This window comes from Petaurus breviceps, unplaced genomic scaffold, assembly GCF_028583685.1.
Source record: "Petaurus breviceps papuanus isolate PSGF00001 unplaced genomic scaffold, PetGlider_PUasm1.0 490, whole genome shotgun sequence".
Taxonomy (NCBI): Eukaryota; Metazoa; Chordata; class Mammalia; order Diprotodontia; family Petauridae; genus Petaurus; species Petaurus breviceps.
This window is the reverse complement of record NW_027186352.1, coordinates 15,586,974-15,603,552: the sequence shown is the minus strand read 5'-3', so window position 1 is coordinate 15,603,552 and position 16,579 is coordinate 15,586,974. Positions and strand designations below refer to the sequence as shown.

The 16,579-nt window shown below is 40.6% G+C and overlaps 1 protein-coding gene across 2 annotated transcripts in view; it reads right to left on the bottom strand.

The window, feature by feature from the left end:
• Positions 1 to 16,579, bottom strand: part of PRKG1 (protein kinase cGMP-dependent 1) — a 1,429,727-nt gene that overhangs the window by 114,371 nt on the left and 1,298,777 nt on the right. The window lies entirely within an intron of this gene.

The window sequence follows — 16,579 nt, the reverse complement described above, 5'->3', positions numbered from 1 at the left end:
TGTCTCTATACCAGGAGTCTTTATTAGTCTATGGACTGCCATACACTCTTTTCCTTCTATCTACTTCAATTCATTTCTCTTTTTGCTTCTTTACTTTTTTCTTTCTCTTTTCCTTTTCACTTTCTCCAATGATTAAATTCTTCTTCCTCACAATCATTGAACTCCAGGAATCCAAACTGGAAGGGATTTCAGCATCTCCAGTTCAATCCCAATTCAGAGGACTCCCTACTGTCACAGACCCAAAGACGCTCCTCCCATTTCTTCTTGAAGCCTCCAAAGAGGGAGCACCTGCCGCCTCTCAGCCTATTCCATGTTTAGACAGCCCTAACTCTGGAATGCTTATTCTGATATTGAGTACAATTGGCCTCTTTACATCTCCCTTTCTTTAACCCCCCCCCCCCGGCCCCTGACATTACTCCCCTTCTGCCCTCAGAAGTCAAACAGAACCAGCCTCTTCTCTTCTCCATGTAGCAGCTCTCCCATATTTGGAGAGGCCTGTAGTCATCCAGGTTTATGTTCCATTTTAAGGTCTAAAAGAGTTTTCCTCCTGAAACCTCTATGATATAGTAAGGGCACTATACAGATGAGGAAGCTAAAGTCTAGTGATGTTCAAAGGGACATTATCAGATTTTTCCAATAAGAAGTATCACAGTCAGGACTCAAGACCAGGTCTCCTGCTTACAAGATAAGTGGCTTCCCATTCTTTCCTGTAATTCAGTTGTCTCAAGTCCCAGCTCCTCTTGCTCTGTTGTTTTTCCTATTGTTCCCCCCACAATGTTGTAAGTTTTGCAACCAACAAAGTCCGGGAAATCTCTACTCACAAAGCAGTGAATAGAGGTTCCCAAAGTATCAAGTCAGACCCCAAGCCTACCCTACAACACCTGACTCCCAATCCACATGGCCCTTCCACTGTGTTCTCTGGGTCTTTGACTTGATCATTAATACATTTTCTTTCATCCAAAATGTATTTCTCTCTCATTATTTCTGTCTTCCTGACTACCTCCTGATGACACTGTTTCTTTTGTCCAGCTTTCCAGTACAGGTTCCACTGAAAGTCATGTCCACCTCCCCACCACTTGCTTTCTGGTCAAGCTGGTAGATCCTGAATACTCTTCACTCTCTATTGTCATTTCCAGGCCCTCACTCTATCGTCATCTCATTCAACAAGGTCTTCTCTTTTGAGCTGATGGTACACAAATTCATTATCCAATCCAGATTCTGGCAGCTGTTATCAAATGACCATCAGGTTATTTCCCCACCTTTCTCAATGAGTTCAGGGCTTGGCTTTCTGTTTTTCTCTTCTCCTTAGCTCTTGCCTTCATACCAGATGACCTCCATATATGTACTGATTTGTTCCTTTCCCATAATTTATTCCTCCATCCTCCTCATCTACCAAGAAGTGATCACACTTTTGACCTCACATGACCCACAAATGTTTTCCTTCCATGTTAATAAACACTAAAATTCCTATATATGATTACAAATCTTTTTATTATCCCATCCATATTCCTTTTCCTTTTGACTCCTCCTAACCTTAATTTTATTCTCACCAGGATCTCCAAAGTCTCTTCATCCAGTAATATATTCCTAGGTCTTCATCCTTGCTTTTACCTCATTCTTCTTCCTTTTCAATCTCAACTCATTGATGAAGCAGTTCAATTGTCCATTATTGTCTACAGTCCTTGACCCCTCATCATGTTGCCAATTATGCCTTGGATTACTTCCATTGTCTGTCTCCTTTGCTCCAATTCACATGCTATTGAACAGTGATTAAGGAAGTTCCAAAACCATGCTGCCTGGGTACACTATGAACCTATTATCTAATCTCAATAGGGTCCTCATTGCAGCAGGTAATTCTTCTACTCCTCCCTCATGGCTCTTCTATCCCACTCACCACAGGGGCTATTCCAAATCTCTTCCCTCAGGCATTCCATGACACCACAACTCTTTCCAAATAAGGATTTGTTACTTTATAAAAAAAAGTGTATCTTTGGAAAGCTATCTCTCCTTTTTTCCTCATTTCAAGTTCCTCTGCTATCATTTTCCACTATCTCCTCCTTCACTCATGTATAGGATGAAAGGTTGCTTATCTTGTTTCCAAGGACAACCTCACTACATGCACCCTTCATCTTGTTCCCTCTGATCTTCTCAAGCATATTCTCTCCATTGTCAAACCACTGTCTGCTAATCTTCAATCTCTTTCTATCTACTGGCTCTATTCCTGCACCCAACAAGTACATTCATGTCTTCTACATTCTAAAAGAAGGCAAACAAACAAAATCCCTTCTCTTGATCCTATCATTCCCGCGAGTATTTTATCCTGTATCTCTCCTTCCTTTTTTTGTTAAACTTCTTAAGAAAACCATCTACACTTCTTTTCTTCTCACTCTCTTTTAAATTCACTCCAATATGGTTTTTGATCTTGTCACTCAACCCAAACTGTTCTCTCCAAGATTACTAATGATCTAATTCCAATGACCTTTTCTCAACCCTCATCCTTCTGGACCCTGTCAATTATCCCCTTCACTTAGTAGATACTCTCTTCTCTCTGGATTTCCACAAAACTGTTCTTTTCCTAGATCTATGAGTGCACTTTCTCAAACTACTCTACTGTCCTTGTCACATTCTTTAATCATATGACTCCCCCTATTACTCTGTCCTGGATCATCTTCTCTTTTCTCTCTATGCTAAATTCCACAGTCTTATCACATTTTTATGAGTTCAGTTATCATTGCTATGAAGATGATTCACATCTGCATCCTATATTTCCATCTACCCATTGTATCAGGTGTCCCATAGGAATCTCAAACTTAATACTTCCCAAACTTGACCCATTATTTCTCCTTCCAAATCTTCCATTCTTTCCAATTTCCTTATTATAGTACTACCAGTCTCCTTGGCTCCCAGGTTAGCAATCTCAATTTCTTCTTTGACTCCTCCCTCTCACCTCTTCCCCATTTCCATTCTGAGTCAAACTCTTCCTTGGATACTATTTTTGTGAACTTTGGCAAATAGATTCTCTTATTTGAGCCTGAGTTTCCTGATCCTTCTCAACTCATCAATCTCACTTATTCCATATATGGACTCTATTGCCAAAACTTCCCTGGGCAAAGAGCAAAAAAGGATTGAATTGGGATTCCTTATCTCATATGGGCTGTGTGAACCCTGGCAAGTCATTTTTCTTCCTCATTGAGAACCAATTTCCTTATCCATGAAATAGGAATAATGATACTTGTAACAACTACCTGGGCAGCGAGGTGGCATAGTGGATAGAGTGTCAGGTCTGTAGTCAGGAAGACTCATCTTCCTGAGTTCAACTCTGGCCTCAGATACCTACTAGCTGTTTGATCCTGGTCAAGTCACTTAACACTGATTGCCTCAGTTTCCTCATTTATAAAAAGATCTGGTGAAGGAAACGGAAAACCACTCTAGTATCTTTGCCAAAAAAACCCCGAATGGGACCACAAAGTGTCAGACACAACTGAAAAATGACTGAAAAACAAAAATAACTACCTAATGAATTGTTGTGAGGAAATATATTTATAAACATATATATTTATATATACTGTTCAGTGGTTTCAGTTGTGTCTGACTCTTTGTGACCTCATTAGGGGTTTTGCTGGCAAAAGTGGAGTGGTTTACCATTTCCTATTCGAGCTCTTTTTACAGATGAGGAAACTGAGGCAAACAGGGTCAAATGATTTTCCCAAAGCCATACAACTAGTAAGTGTCTGAGTTCAGTTTTGAACTCAGGAAGATGAGTCATTTTGACCCGGTCTGGTCCTCTATCCACTGTACTACCTTCCTGCCATTATCTGTCTGTCTGTCTATCTATCTATCTATCTATCTATCTATCTATCTATCTATCTATCTATCATCTATCTATATTTCGTCCTTCCTATAACTAACAATAATATATGCATACTTTGGAAATTTTATTATTATTAAAGCAACATGTCATAGTTAATAGAGAGTTATCCTTGCAGCGAGGAACTGGGGGTTCCAGTCCTCTTTCAAACACATGGCTATGTGACACTGGGGAAAATCACTTAAACTTTTAGTACCTCATGATAACTCTTAAAGAATATAATTTGGAGAGAAGGTGCCATCTGCTACTGGCACAAAGATTTTCTTCATCTAGGGGAGGCAGCTGAGTGGCACAGTGGAAAGTATCCTGGATTGGAATCAGACAGACCTGACTTCAAATCCAATCTCAGGCACTTAATAGTCGTGTGACCCTAGAAAAGTCTCTTAACTGCTCACTGTATCAATTTTTTCATCTGTAAAATAGGAAGAATTATAATGCCTACCTGAGAAGGATGCTGTGAGGATAAAATGAGTGAAATATAAGTGCCTTGCAAACCTTAAAGCTATCTAGAAATGCCAGCTATTATTTATTATACATGTAGAGTGTTCTGCAAACTTTAGAATTGGCAAATAGTAGGCCAATACTCCAGTGGCTCTGTGATCTTATCCATGTGGTTATCTCCTTCTTATTATCCAGGTTATAACCCATTCACACTATGTATCCTAGAAAACTACAGCCTACATCTTTCCATCAGCTTACCACAAACAGGTCCACCAACATACTGGGGACCTCTACTTCTCTTGACATTACACATGCTATATGAATATTAGCTGTTATTGTAATGTCATAAGGAGAGAAGACAGGTGTTTGGTGCTTCTGCCTTTTTCTATTATTTCTTTTTAGTCTCCTTTGAAGGGGTGGGGCAGGAGATGGAGTGGAAAATTGTTGGTTTCTTTAGCAGTAATTTTCTGGCAAGGTCGGGAGGTAGCTTTCCTAAAATAGGTGGAATTTGAATTTGGAGAAAGAAATGATTCACTGTGACAGGGAGAGATGTGTTGGATATGTGACATTAAGAGAAACCAAACAGTGATGTTTAACTATGAGGAAAGGCTGACTGCCAGGCCCAGTGAAATTGATGTAAGTTTTGAAATCTAGGCTGAGCTTTGATTGGCTATGGATATCATCCTTACCCCAGAAAACAAGAGACTAGAAAAGATCCTCATGCTTCTGAGAAGTGTGGATACGAATACCTCCCTAGCCTCAACCTGTCAAAAGAGGCTCCAACCATTCTCTAGGTCATCTGATTTTTTTTTAATTTTGAGAATCAAACATATTCTCATCAGCCCAGACCAAACCCATGGAAGGCAGATTAGATGGGAAAGAGACAAATTCTAACATCGATGGGATCAATGTCTTGTGGGTGAACACACTGGCTTCCTCTGAAGAAGCTGGGTTTGTGAGAAAGTAAAATCGGGTCTCTCCAGCTTCTACCTCAAATATATCAAAAGCCATTTATGTGAAGAACTTCATTTTAGCTCTCACTTTGCCTCTGCTGGCAAGGCTGGAGTGCTGCTCTCTGAAAGGGTCGGACAAGGGCCAAGGATCTGCTCCTCACTCATCACTCAGCACTCAGCACCAGTCCTGGCCAACCACAGACACTTCCTATCCATTTGTATGAATCATAGGCCATAGGAAAGAGGTCCTGACATACATGGTAGGAACAGTGAAGTGGAGATTTTGGCAAAGCCATGGGGAAAATTGGAGCCCTAAGTGATAGGGATTTCAAATGGCTTTTGACTCTCTTTCTCCAGTCATAGATGGTGCCTGGAAAATGAATCTGTGGATTTCACTTTCTTGCTTTTATGGAAGAGAAACCATTGGTTCTAAGACTGGGATGAGAAAAATAAATTTATGGTCTTTGATTTATTAGCTATGTAGTTATGGATGAAAAAAAAAACAAAAATTCCCTCTCTTGGCCTTGGTTCTCCTTATTTGTAAAAGGAAGGAGTGGGACCAGATGATCTCTGGGGTCCTTTCTTGAACTAAATCTGTTATCCTATGATAAGATCAAGCATGCCTTAAAAGACAAAATTTTCTTGTCTTCTTTTTTAAAGCAAGCATTACAGGATTTATTCTATAAATTAAAGTATCTTGGAAGTCTTACAAAATCTCATAGACAAGGAGGTGTTTGAAAATTTACTGGTGTCTTTGAAGAGGCCGACTTAATTAGACTCTTAGAGTGAGCTCTTTGGTTTGAAGTGTCACAGAATGTGTAGAAACGAAAGTTTAAATGTAGATAGATGTTTTCCTTAGTCATTTTTGATGGGGATGGTAATGATAATGGCAAGCATTTATAGAGCACTTTAAGGTTTGCAAAGCACCTTACAAATATTATCTTAATTGATCCCTACAACAGTCTTTGAGGGCAGATGCTTTTATTAATTCTATTTTACAGACTGGGAAATTGAGACCCAAGTGACTTGCCCAGGTTCACAGGGCTAGTAATGCTTAAAACAGGATTTCCATGTTATAAATCTTCCCCAATCACTCACTCAGTTATCAAGCATTTATTGTTTATTATTTATTGTTATTTAATATTCTTTTTAATTAAATTTATTATTTTTAAGGGCTACTATGTGCCAGGCATTGTGCTAAACATCGGGTATATAAAGAAAGGCAAAAAACCCAGTTCCTCCTCTCACGGAGTTTGATACCTAATGAGTGAAACTACATGCAAATGGCTGTGTGCTCTGTGTTCAATAATATCCATGGAACCATGGAGCTGCCTGGATCTGGCATTATACAGGTCATTCAGTTGGTCAACAAGCATTTGGGAAGAATTTGCTATATAACAGACATTATGTTAAGCACTGGTGATTCAAGGAGAGGTAAATAGATAAGGGGACACCCTCTTCCAAAATAAGTCAGGATCTTTGCAATTTATGTGGCTGTATAGATCACAGAGAAGGAGGTGACTTGCCCAAGGTCACACAAAGATGTGATTAGCTATTGAAAAATTGGAACAACTTCATCTGAAATGTTCTGGGAAATAACATATTAATTCTCAATGCACACACTAGAGGGAAGAGGAGGCATTTTTTTCTTTCTTTACACTTTATTGGAACAAGAAACATTTTTAGAGAGAACTCATGCATTTATGAAACAAAATTATGCCTAAGTAAAACATGCATGTGAAATGTCTAGAGACCCCAGCTGAACTAATAATGATCAATCAAACCATCAACAAGTATTTATTAAGCATTGACTACATGCCAGGAACTGTCCAAGTGCTAGTACATGATGAATGGTTTTGATTTTTAGTTATTGTATTTCTACTTTCTTTCTCAAAGTCCTATACTGACATCTTTAGGAAATGTCTTTGGTTCTAGAAGCATACACTAGCAAATTATGGCAGATTCTCAAAATTTGGCAGCCCCTTATATATGAACTTAGTATTGAGCAGCTTTCTGAGAACTAGAATATCTGAAAATGGATAGGGTCAATAGTTAGGAAGCATCAAGGTACAAGGAAAAGAACATTGGCTTAACCTAACTATACTTGCTATCTCTGTGACTTGAGGAAGTCACACTTCTCCTCTCATGGACCTCAGTTTCCCCATTTGTTCATTGGGTCTCCTCTTCCAATGAACCATGATGCTCTATGGCCATCCCTCTTATTTACTCACTTCTTCCACTGCCTAATTTGAACCTGAGCAGTGATTGACTTTTCTGTAAAGTTCAAACAGTCTTTAAAAAAACAATCTGATAGCTAGCAAGGGTAATTAGAAAATCTTAAAGAAGATTTCCATTTCTCAGATTCCAAATCAATGGCCTAAGAGTAAGAATAATTCTAGGACTGAACTCTAAAGGGAACAGAAATCCCTAAAGAATGCATCAGTTGCCTTCATTTTGCTGCTACTACACTTGTGAGAACACTGCACACCAGGTAATCCCTCTTTCATGAAGGCTAATCATTTCTCAGCATCAATTCTGCAAACAGATGATAATAGAATGGTGGCTCTGAGGCTGACAAAACTGAGAAGGCTAAATGATGGCCATGAGGTCACTGAGCCTCCCTGTCCCCATAGAAGCTGCCATGCCCAGAGGAAGATGGCTGATCCAGTCCCTGTCTTTTTTTGCACTCTCTCCTACATGTGAGTCTTAAAGCTGTCAACAGCCCCACCTTCCAGACCAATGGGGGATTACACAGAAATATTCTAATGAGGCATGAAAGAAATCCTTCCCCAGAACAAAATGGGTCAGCCATTGTCCTGTGGCCAAAATTGTATTTTGACAGATCAGGAAAATGAAGCACTTGAAATAGTGATGGAGCACCAGAGAACCACTTATTGAATTGAAATCTCATGAAATTCAAGTCTGGGTGTTTAAAGACCTGCCAAGTGGATTGAATCTTTCCAAGAAATTCAACTGCTGGGAGTATGTTTACACAGATTTGTGATACTGTCAGAGCTAAGGTCAAGTGCTGCCCATAGGAAGAGGAAGCTTATTTCTGTGGAAATGCCACTTAGTGGTATTCGCAGCTATTCTTCATCCTGGACCATTCCTAGGATTAAAGGATGAAAGATGTGGAGATAGAAGAACCTCAGAGAGTATGCAGTGCAACCCTCTTCCCTCTCATTTTACAGACAGGGAGGCACCTTCTCAGCAGTTTATAACCTTAGGGAGCTGCTTGGGGCATTGACATATCAATGCTCTCCTAGGTTCATGAAGTAAGGATGTGCCCAAGATAAGACTTCCCTCCTCTGAGGCCAGCTCAATCCAACCTCATGCTGCCTCTTCGTTTCCTGTCTTACTTAGTGACTGAAGACACTCATATCTGCATCATTCCATTTGAAACAAAGTCTCTCACATACATGAACAATCTTGTGAACAATTTGCAAAAATGAAAGGTTTTAGTAGCAACACCAATGGAATAATTCCTATTGATGCTATCTATGAATTCTTGTAAGTCTGGAGCAGATACAATTAGATAGTACATAAGAAAGATGAATGTCACTGGAAGGAGCGTAAAGGCAGGATAAGGGAGGCATCTTCCTTTTCAGTTTTCTTGTTCTCTCTTAGACACCTAGAGTCATCTTTGACTGAGTCTCCTTGTCATTCTGCTTCCTGTAAATCTCACTCCCAAATAATTTCATTGAGTAAAATTGCTAACGTACATTCCCAAGCTTGAAAGCGTCCTGTTCCTCCCTGTTGCTTACCAAAGTCTCTCTGTCTCTGTCTCTCTGTCTCTCTCTCTGTCTCTGTCTCTCTCTCTCTCTGTCTCTCTCTCTGTCTCTGTCTCTCTCTGTCTCTGTCTCTCTGTCTCTCTCTCTCTCTGTCTCTGTCTCTCTCTCTCTGTCTCTCTCTCTCTCTTTTTCTCTCTGTCTCTCTCTCTCTCTGTCCTCTCCTTCTCCCTTTCCCTCTCTCTCCTATTCCCTCTATCTTCTTACTCTCTCTCCCTTCTCTTCCTCTTCCTACTTTTTCTCTCCTTCCCCCTTTCTCTCCCCCTCTCCCTCTCTCTCCTCCCTCTCTCTTCCTCTTTTTTCTCTCTCTTTTCTCTCTTCTTCTCTCCCTCCTTCCTCTTTATTGTTTTGTTTCTCAAGTCTGTAAGTAAAGTTTTTGAATTATGTTTTATTTTTTCCTTCCCAATACTTCAACTTCTTTGATTACATTGACCTAGTGGATTTTTGCTTTTATTTGCTAATTAATGGAATCCAGACTTTCTGATACAGTTTTGTTTCTGCATTGTAGTCTAGCATTTCCTTTGGGTTGTCTTTAGTTGAGTGATCTGATGTTAAAGTTTCCTACTGTGTGGACCAGCTAAATATTAATTAAATTATCTTTCTATTCATCTTTCTCTTTCTCCTCCTCTTCTTTGTAAGAGGGAGTATATAATAATGGATAGAGGGCTAACTGAAACGAGGAGGAATTCTGTTCAAATTCTGCTTCAGAACTAAGTTGTGTGATCACAGGTAGGTAACCTGACCTCTCCAGGCCCTGGACATCACTCTAAGACTCTAACTCACAGAGAAATTTCCTATCTGCATTTTGAAAGGGAGTCTCCACACTGGGACTTCTGTAAAATGGTGAAATCATCGGCATGAATTTCCCTACTGTCCCCTCAGGAATTTTCAAAAAATTTGGAAGGAATAAACTTCATTACCCTGAACTCATTATTCCATTAATAAATAGACCAAACTTTTTTTCCTTTTCTTTCAAAATAAATTGACCTTAGGTCAGGTCTTGAAAAAAATTAACCTTGAGGATTACTTGATGATTCAATGAATCCCATTCTTTCAGTGGCTAAGCTGTTGATATTTTTACATTAGACACCCAGGGGAGGTTGTCTTGTTCTTTCCAGGCCAATGCAGGTTACTGCAAGGTACCTTAATCACTACTATGTCTTCTACGACTACTACGACTACTACTACTACTACGACTACTACATCAACGACGATGACGACAATGATGATGACGGCTACTACAGCGATGACTATTACCGCCACCACTAACACAATCTTCTACTCAATTCATAGAGCCATGAGATCATAGCTTCAGAGTTGGAAAGAACTTCTGAGGGTATCTAGCTCAAGCCCTTTATTTGACAGATGAGGAACCCAGAGAGGTTAAGTATAAACATGAGGGGTGGAATTTGAACCCAGATCCTCTGACTCTAGAGCTGGTATTCTTTCCACTGTTTGGTTTATACTCACTAATAGCGATGATAATAATAATAATAATGTGCCTACTCTGTGCCAGGCACAGAAAAATCAATCAGTTCCTGCCCTCAGGAAGCCAATGTTGTACTGGATCCAAAGAAGACACTTTTAAGCCTAATATCTTGGATAAGTCACATTGATATGCGCGGACCTTGTTTCCCTGGGCCACAGTCACACTGCAAAAATTGCCTGTTCTCCTTTCTTTCTCACATAATAATTTAAAGACACTAATTGTTTGGAAACCTACCGTTCATCCAATTGAAAAGATTGGATCCCATTTTAATTCAGGAATTAAAAAACATTACTCTCTAAAAAAGGATTTATGTGAAAATATTAGTGTAACATTTTCTCCTTCCAAAGGCAGACAATAATTTCCTAATAGCACTTTGCTGGAAGATAACTGGACTGATTATCATAGCTAAAGGTCAGGTCTGGGAGAGGAAATTGTCTCTGTGATTAGGAAAATGGAAAGTCACTTGGCTCACAAAGCTAATTTCTGTACCTCCCAAGATTTCTTCATGCCTCACAGCTCAAGAAAACCCATCAGCCCATGTTTCTTGATGTCAACATCTGGGAGAATGAATTAATATCTTACATCTTTGTGGTTTTATAAGGGACATCTAATCAGGTGACCTTTGTGATATGAGCCTAGAAAAAGGCTAGTCTGAAGAAACTCTGAAGTGATTTAAAATCTCCATGGTCTTATATGTTTTTGTTTATTTACCAAAGAGAAACCTTCATGATAATTTACAATGAAAATTTCAAAATATGCTGACAGTGGTTACATGAAATAATACCCAGGGGAATGGACACAACTCTTTACAGAGGCCTTTAATTGACCTGGAACACACAGAGAAGAAATTCCTTTGAAGGCCCCTAGATTTTTTATGTTTCATAATCTACAGAATACAAACAGTTGGATCCTGGTTTCCTCTCCCCTGCCCATCATGAAGTCAGATTAAAAAACAAAAGGGGCAGCTAGGTGGTGCAGCGGCCCTGAAGTCAGGAGGACCTGAATTCAGATCCAACCTCAGATAACTGACACATTTACTAGCCGTGTGACTTTGGGCAAGTCACTTAACCCCAATTGGCCTCCAAAAAGCACACAAAACAAAACAAAAGATTGATGAGGTCAGAATCCTTCTCAAAACCAGCATTTTGCTGCTCCTCGAGAAAGACTGATTGAATGTCACTTCTCTAATCAAAAGCTAGACTAGGTTCTCATTACTTATAAAATAAAATTTCACCTCCTGATGCTGGCATTCAAGGCCTATACTACGTGATCCCAAGCTATGTAACTGCTCCTGTCTCATGTCTCCTATCTCCCTTCACGTAGTCTTAATTCCAGCCAAATCAGTCAAATCTCTCTCACTCATTCACAAACTGTCCTCTCTCATTTCCATGCCTTGTTTCACACTTTCTCTCAGGACCACATGATCCCAATATCTATTTAAGCACCTATAATGGGCCACGTCCTGCTGGGTGGTAGAGATGGAGAGAAGATAAGGGAGTCCTGGAGAAGATGACGTTCACCTGAGAATCTCCTGCTTTCCTACAAAGGTTCAGTGATCGACATCTGCACATTCAGCCCACAATCCAGGCCCACACCAGGAGAAAATGCCAATCACCTCTGCTAGATGTCCTGAAGGCATCTCAAACTTCACATGGAGAAAAGAAAACTGAATGTTCCCTCCTCTAAACTCACCCCTTCTTCTCACCTCCCCACTTCCAGCTAAGCACTGACCCCTCCATTTAGTTGCTCAGGGTCACCCTTTACTTTTCCTCTCATTCCCCTTTTCCAATCATCAGCAAGTTATTTTACCTTCTACCCCTGCATCATCTTTCATTTCTGTGTCCTTCTCTCAATCATAAACCGCCATCCTGGGTTAGACCCCTCATGGCCCTCCAACCAGATTATTGCAAGTACCTCCTAGGTCATTTCCTCTCTCTCTTCCCTCCAGCTGCCAAAATGATCTTCCTAGATCCCATGACCATGTTTCTCTCCTACTCAAGAAGCTGCAGTGGCTCACTATTGTCTTTGGGATAATGCACAAATGCCTCTAATTGGTATTTAGAGCCTTTCACAATCTGGATCCAGCCTATGTTTCTAGACTCATTTACTATTACAAACTCTTAGAAATTGTGTTTCAGCCAAACGGTACTTGACATTCTATTTCCCTTTTCAGTGGCTTTGCCCAGGCTGTGCCCAGTATGTGAAATGTTCTCCCTCTTCACTTCTCTTCTTAGAACCCCTGCACCCTTTGCTCTCATCTCACCTTCTTTCATTCCCTTATTATTCCTTTATTTGTCCTTAACACCATGAGAATGTAATCCTTTTGAGAGGAGGGCCTGTGGTTTAACTTTTATTCCTACCCCAAAGTCAGGGCACACAGCACAATCTGAAAAAAAATATTCCTAATGGCATTGAATTGAGATGAAATTATATTTAACACAGAAGAGCTCTTGCTTTGGGAAATGTCTATGACATTCATGATGTGAAAATTTTCCTCCCTTGAGAATAAAATGGAGGCACAGAGATGGACTGGCTGGACAAAACCCACTTATCAAACATGGAGTGTACTAACCCACAGTTATTCAAAGTCCTCTCCTCTGCCAATGAGAAAAGTGTGGACACAATTGCATTCCTTGTTTTCTGTGATGTATGGCTACACAGAGAGCTCTAAAAGAGGCCTGCTTCTGAGAAGAAATGAACACATGGCCCTTGGGACCTCTAAAGTCTTTTATGAAACTAGGAAAAAAATTATTTTCCTCCTGAACATGTGTCTTAAAAATAACGCATCTGACCACATTAGGCCTGACATGGTTGAACAAGAAATACCTTGATGTTCTTTCTTGTTAGAGGGAGATTTCTCCTAATGATAATCTGTCAGCATGGGTGGCCTTAGTGCCAACTCCCCACCTTTCACAGCCTTCCACATCCTCTGGACTAGAATGTGAAAGAGAAAAGCCATTTCTGAAAGTCATTCTTTTCATTCAGGACTGGCTGCTGCAATCTTTCCAAATCTCCTGCCCTTTGCTCTTCAGTGAAACAAGATCTTTTGGATTGGATTGTCCAGGGAATGAAGCTGTCTTTTGACTATGGACCTAATATGGATCATTGAAGCCTGATTGCACTTAGAGGCCTTAGATACTCAACTCAATGCTTAGTGTTCTCTTAGCTTAATTGGCTCATAGGAGGGATTTGGGAAAAGGATATTAGCAAACTGAATCCTTATCATAGGGAACAAAAGTCCCTCTGGGCTCATCTCCCTGAAATCCCCTTTTATTGAGAATAGGATGTTGGAAATAAGCGTTGGCAAAGATGGTGGGAACATGGCGATCTTTCCTCCAAGTGCCCAGGACCTGAATATGACTGCAGAAGGTCAAGATTTCAGACTAGAGGTTTAGGAAGCTTGGGGGCTCCAAGAGGCATTTCAGCTCGTCAAGAGGTGTTACCAAATCACATAACCTCAGGACTCACTGGCACAGCCTCTTGTGGATTGGGACATGTCAGACAAGCCCTATTCTCAGAAGCATCATGCCAATCAATACCCTTGGCAGACCAAAGCCCCCCAAATCCCTTTCTCTACCGGCAAAGTGAGAGAGGAAAGCAGTGTCATTGAGAAGGAAACATAACAGGGTGCTCCTCAGAGAGATGGTGTCATTGCTCCATCAGACTGGAGGCTTTTTGAGGGCAGACACTCTTGTATTATGGCATCCTCTGCATTTACTATAGAGACCAAACATGGTAGCCCCATCCTTTAGAGAATAAGAGTCTTGTGAAATACATAACAACATGGCTTCACTAATGTATTGTCCGCATGGGTGGCCTTTGTACCTTAGTACTGTTATTACAGAGGATATTTATAATAGGACTGGAAATCTAATGTCACTGAATCCCAGAATCTCAAAGATCATCAAACCTTCTGTGTATCAGCCTTCCCAAGTGGCTTACACTTCCAAGCCTCTCGTGAGATTTCCTTCTCTACCCCTAAAGAATAGCTTAAACAGTTAGGAAGTTCTGCCTTTGGGTGAAGTCTTTAAACCAGAAATACTGAAAAATAGCTCATATTGTTTAGTAAATTATGTACAAGATCTCATTGGAGTCTCAGATGCTATTGGTGTTATCTCCATTTTACAGATAAAGAAACTGAGACTCCAAGTGCTTCTTGTCCAGGGTCATTTCTGCCAGTGTTATTGATGGGGTTTCAAGCTCCAAACATGATGCCTGGCGTAATGGGAATGGGAATTTGAAGATCTTCCCTGCCCCTTAATAGACCCAGGGGGGAGTTTGAAGACCTCCCCTGCTTTGAAAGTAAACTCTGCCCTTGACAAGCTGAATGTGGTCCCATGGAGCCTGTGCTGGGAGGAGTTTTGCTGAAGGGAAGCAGAGCCCACAGGAAGCTGGTTCAGAGCTAGCCAGATGGTGGGGGAGAGAGGACGCTCAGGCAAGGAGTCAGATAGGCTCATGAGTAGATATTGATCTTGTATTGGTTTGTGGGAAGGCTGAAGGATGCTGTGGCTCTCAGGGTTATTATGGCTTCTTAATATCTTTGGTGCTATGATGGAATCGGCTTACTGGTTTTGGGATTGGGTTTTCTGGTGTCTAAATAAATGCTTCAGTTCTATCCTCTATCTGGAGAATCTGGCATATTTTGTGATTGAATGTCATGCTATACTTATAGTCACAGTCTATCGTGATCATGGTTACTGTAAATATCGCATTGGCACTATACCTGGTCACTTCTAAACCCCCTCCCCCCGATCAGCCAAGTTCTGCCCTCAGTGATTAAGCAGAACATAACCAATTGTAATTCATATACTTGTTCCCATTAAATCTTTTCCAGGTCCTTTCCTTAAGCTTTAGAGAAATGAGGTGAAAGACTTTGAAATTGTGATTCCATTGGTGGAGGCAAACCTTTCCATTGAACTGCTTGAAAGGTTCTCTGGAACTGGAAGTCTTCAGAGTTGGGGGTCACAGAGATGTTAAGAATCATGCCTAAGGTCACACAGATCAGAGGGGTCTGAGGCCAGATTCATACTTTTGATTGGAAGGCTGTCGTTAGTACTCCTGACTCTAGGTCCAGTGATCTATTGAATGTCACCTAGGTGCTGGATATATACATACACCTGTGTAATCCACATGCAATATACCCACATACATATTTGCACACACACATACCTACACATGTGGACATATGAGGACTGGCCTTGCCATGGCACACAGCCCTTACGCCGCCAGACTGTGTGACCCTGGGCAAATCACTTCATGTCTAAGGGCCCATTCATCTCACTACCTGACTTTTTGGTCTCTGTGGATGAAACTTTACTTGTTCATTTGAAAGGGTTTTATGTTGAACCAGTGAAAGCCCGGGTCTAGACCAAAAGCACACATATATTTATGAATACAGACTCATGAGCAATGGGCACCAATATGTTTTCCCTCGGGCCCAGGGCCGCCTTTGACAATGTCTTCATTTTTTACACTTTATATTTTGAAAACAGAAGCTCAGGTTGGATAATTAAAAGCAATCAAGGGAAGCTTTAACATGTCTCCAAGGTAAAGTTCCTGTCAAGTATAATTTTACACGAAGGAAATTGATCTTATGAGGCACAGTCTTCTAGTTCAGACTTGGGTGAGCATGCTCATTGAGATCCTAAGGTGGGAGCCAGAAAGTACCTTGGAGGCCTCATATGGCAGATGGGGAAACTGAGGCTCAGGAAGTGGAGTCACTTCTTCAAGATCACACACACTGTACATAACAAACATGGAATCTGAACCCAGGTCCATTGACTTCAGAGAAATAGCATGCTGTAGCGAAAGAGATGGGCATCTTAGAGTCACAAATCTTGGGTTCAAAGATTACTTCTTTTACTGACCAGCTGTATGATTATGGGGACCTCACCTAACATCTTGGACCCCTACCCTCATTACCTGTAAAATAGAACAATAACATCCATTGCATCTGTTTCACGGGATTGTTTTGAAGCTCCAATGAGTTATCTTATCTATCTATCTAATCTATCTATCTATCTATCTATCTATCTATCTA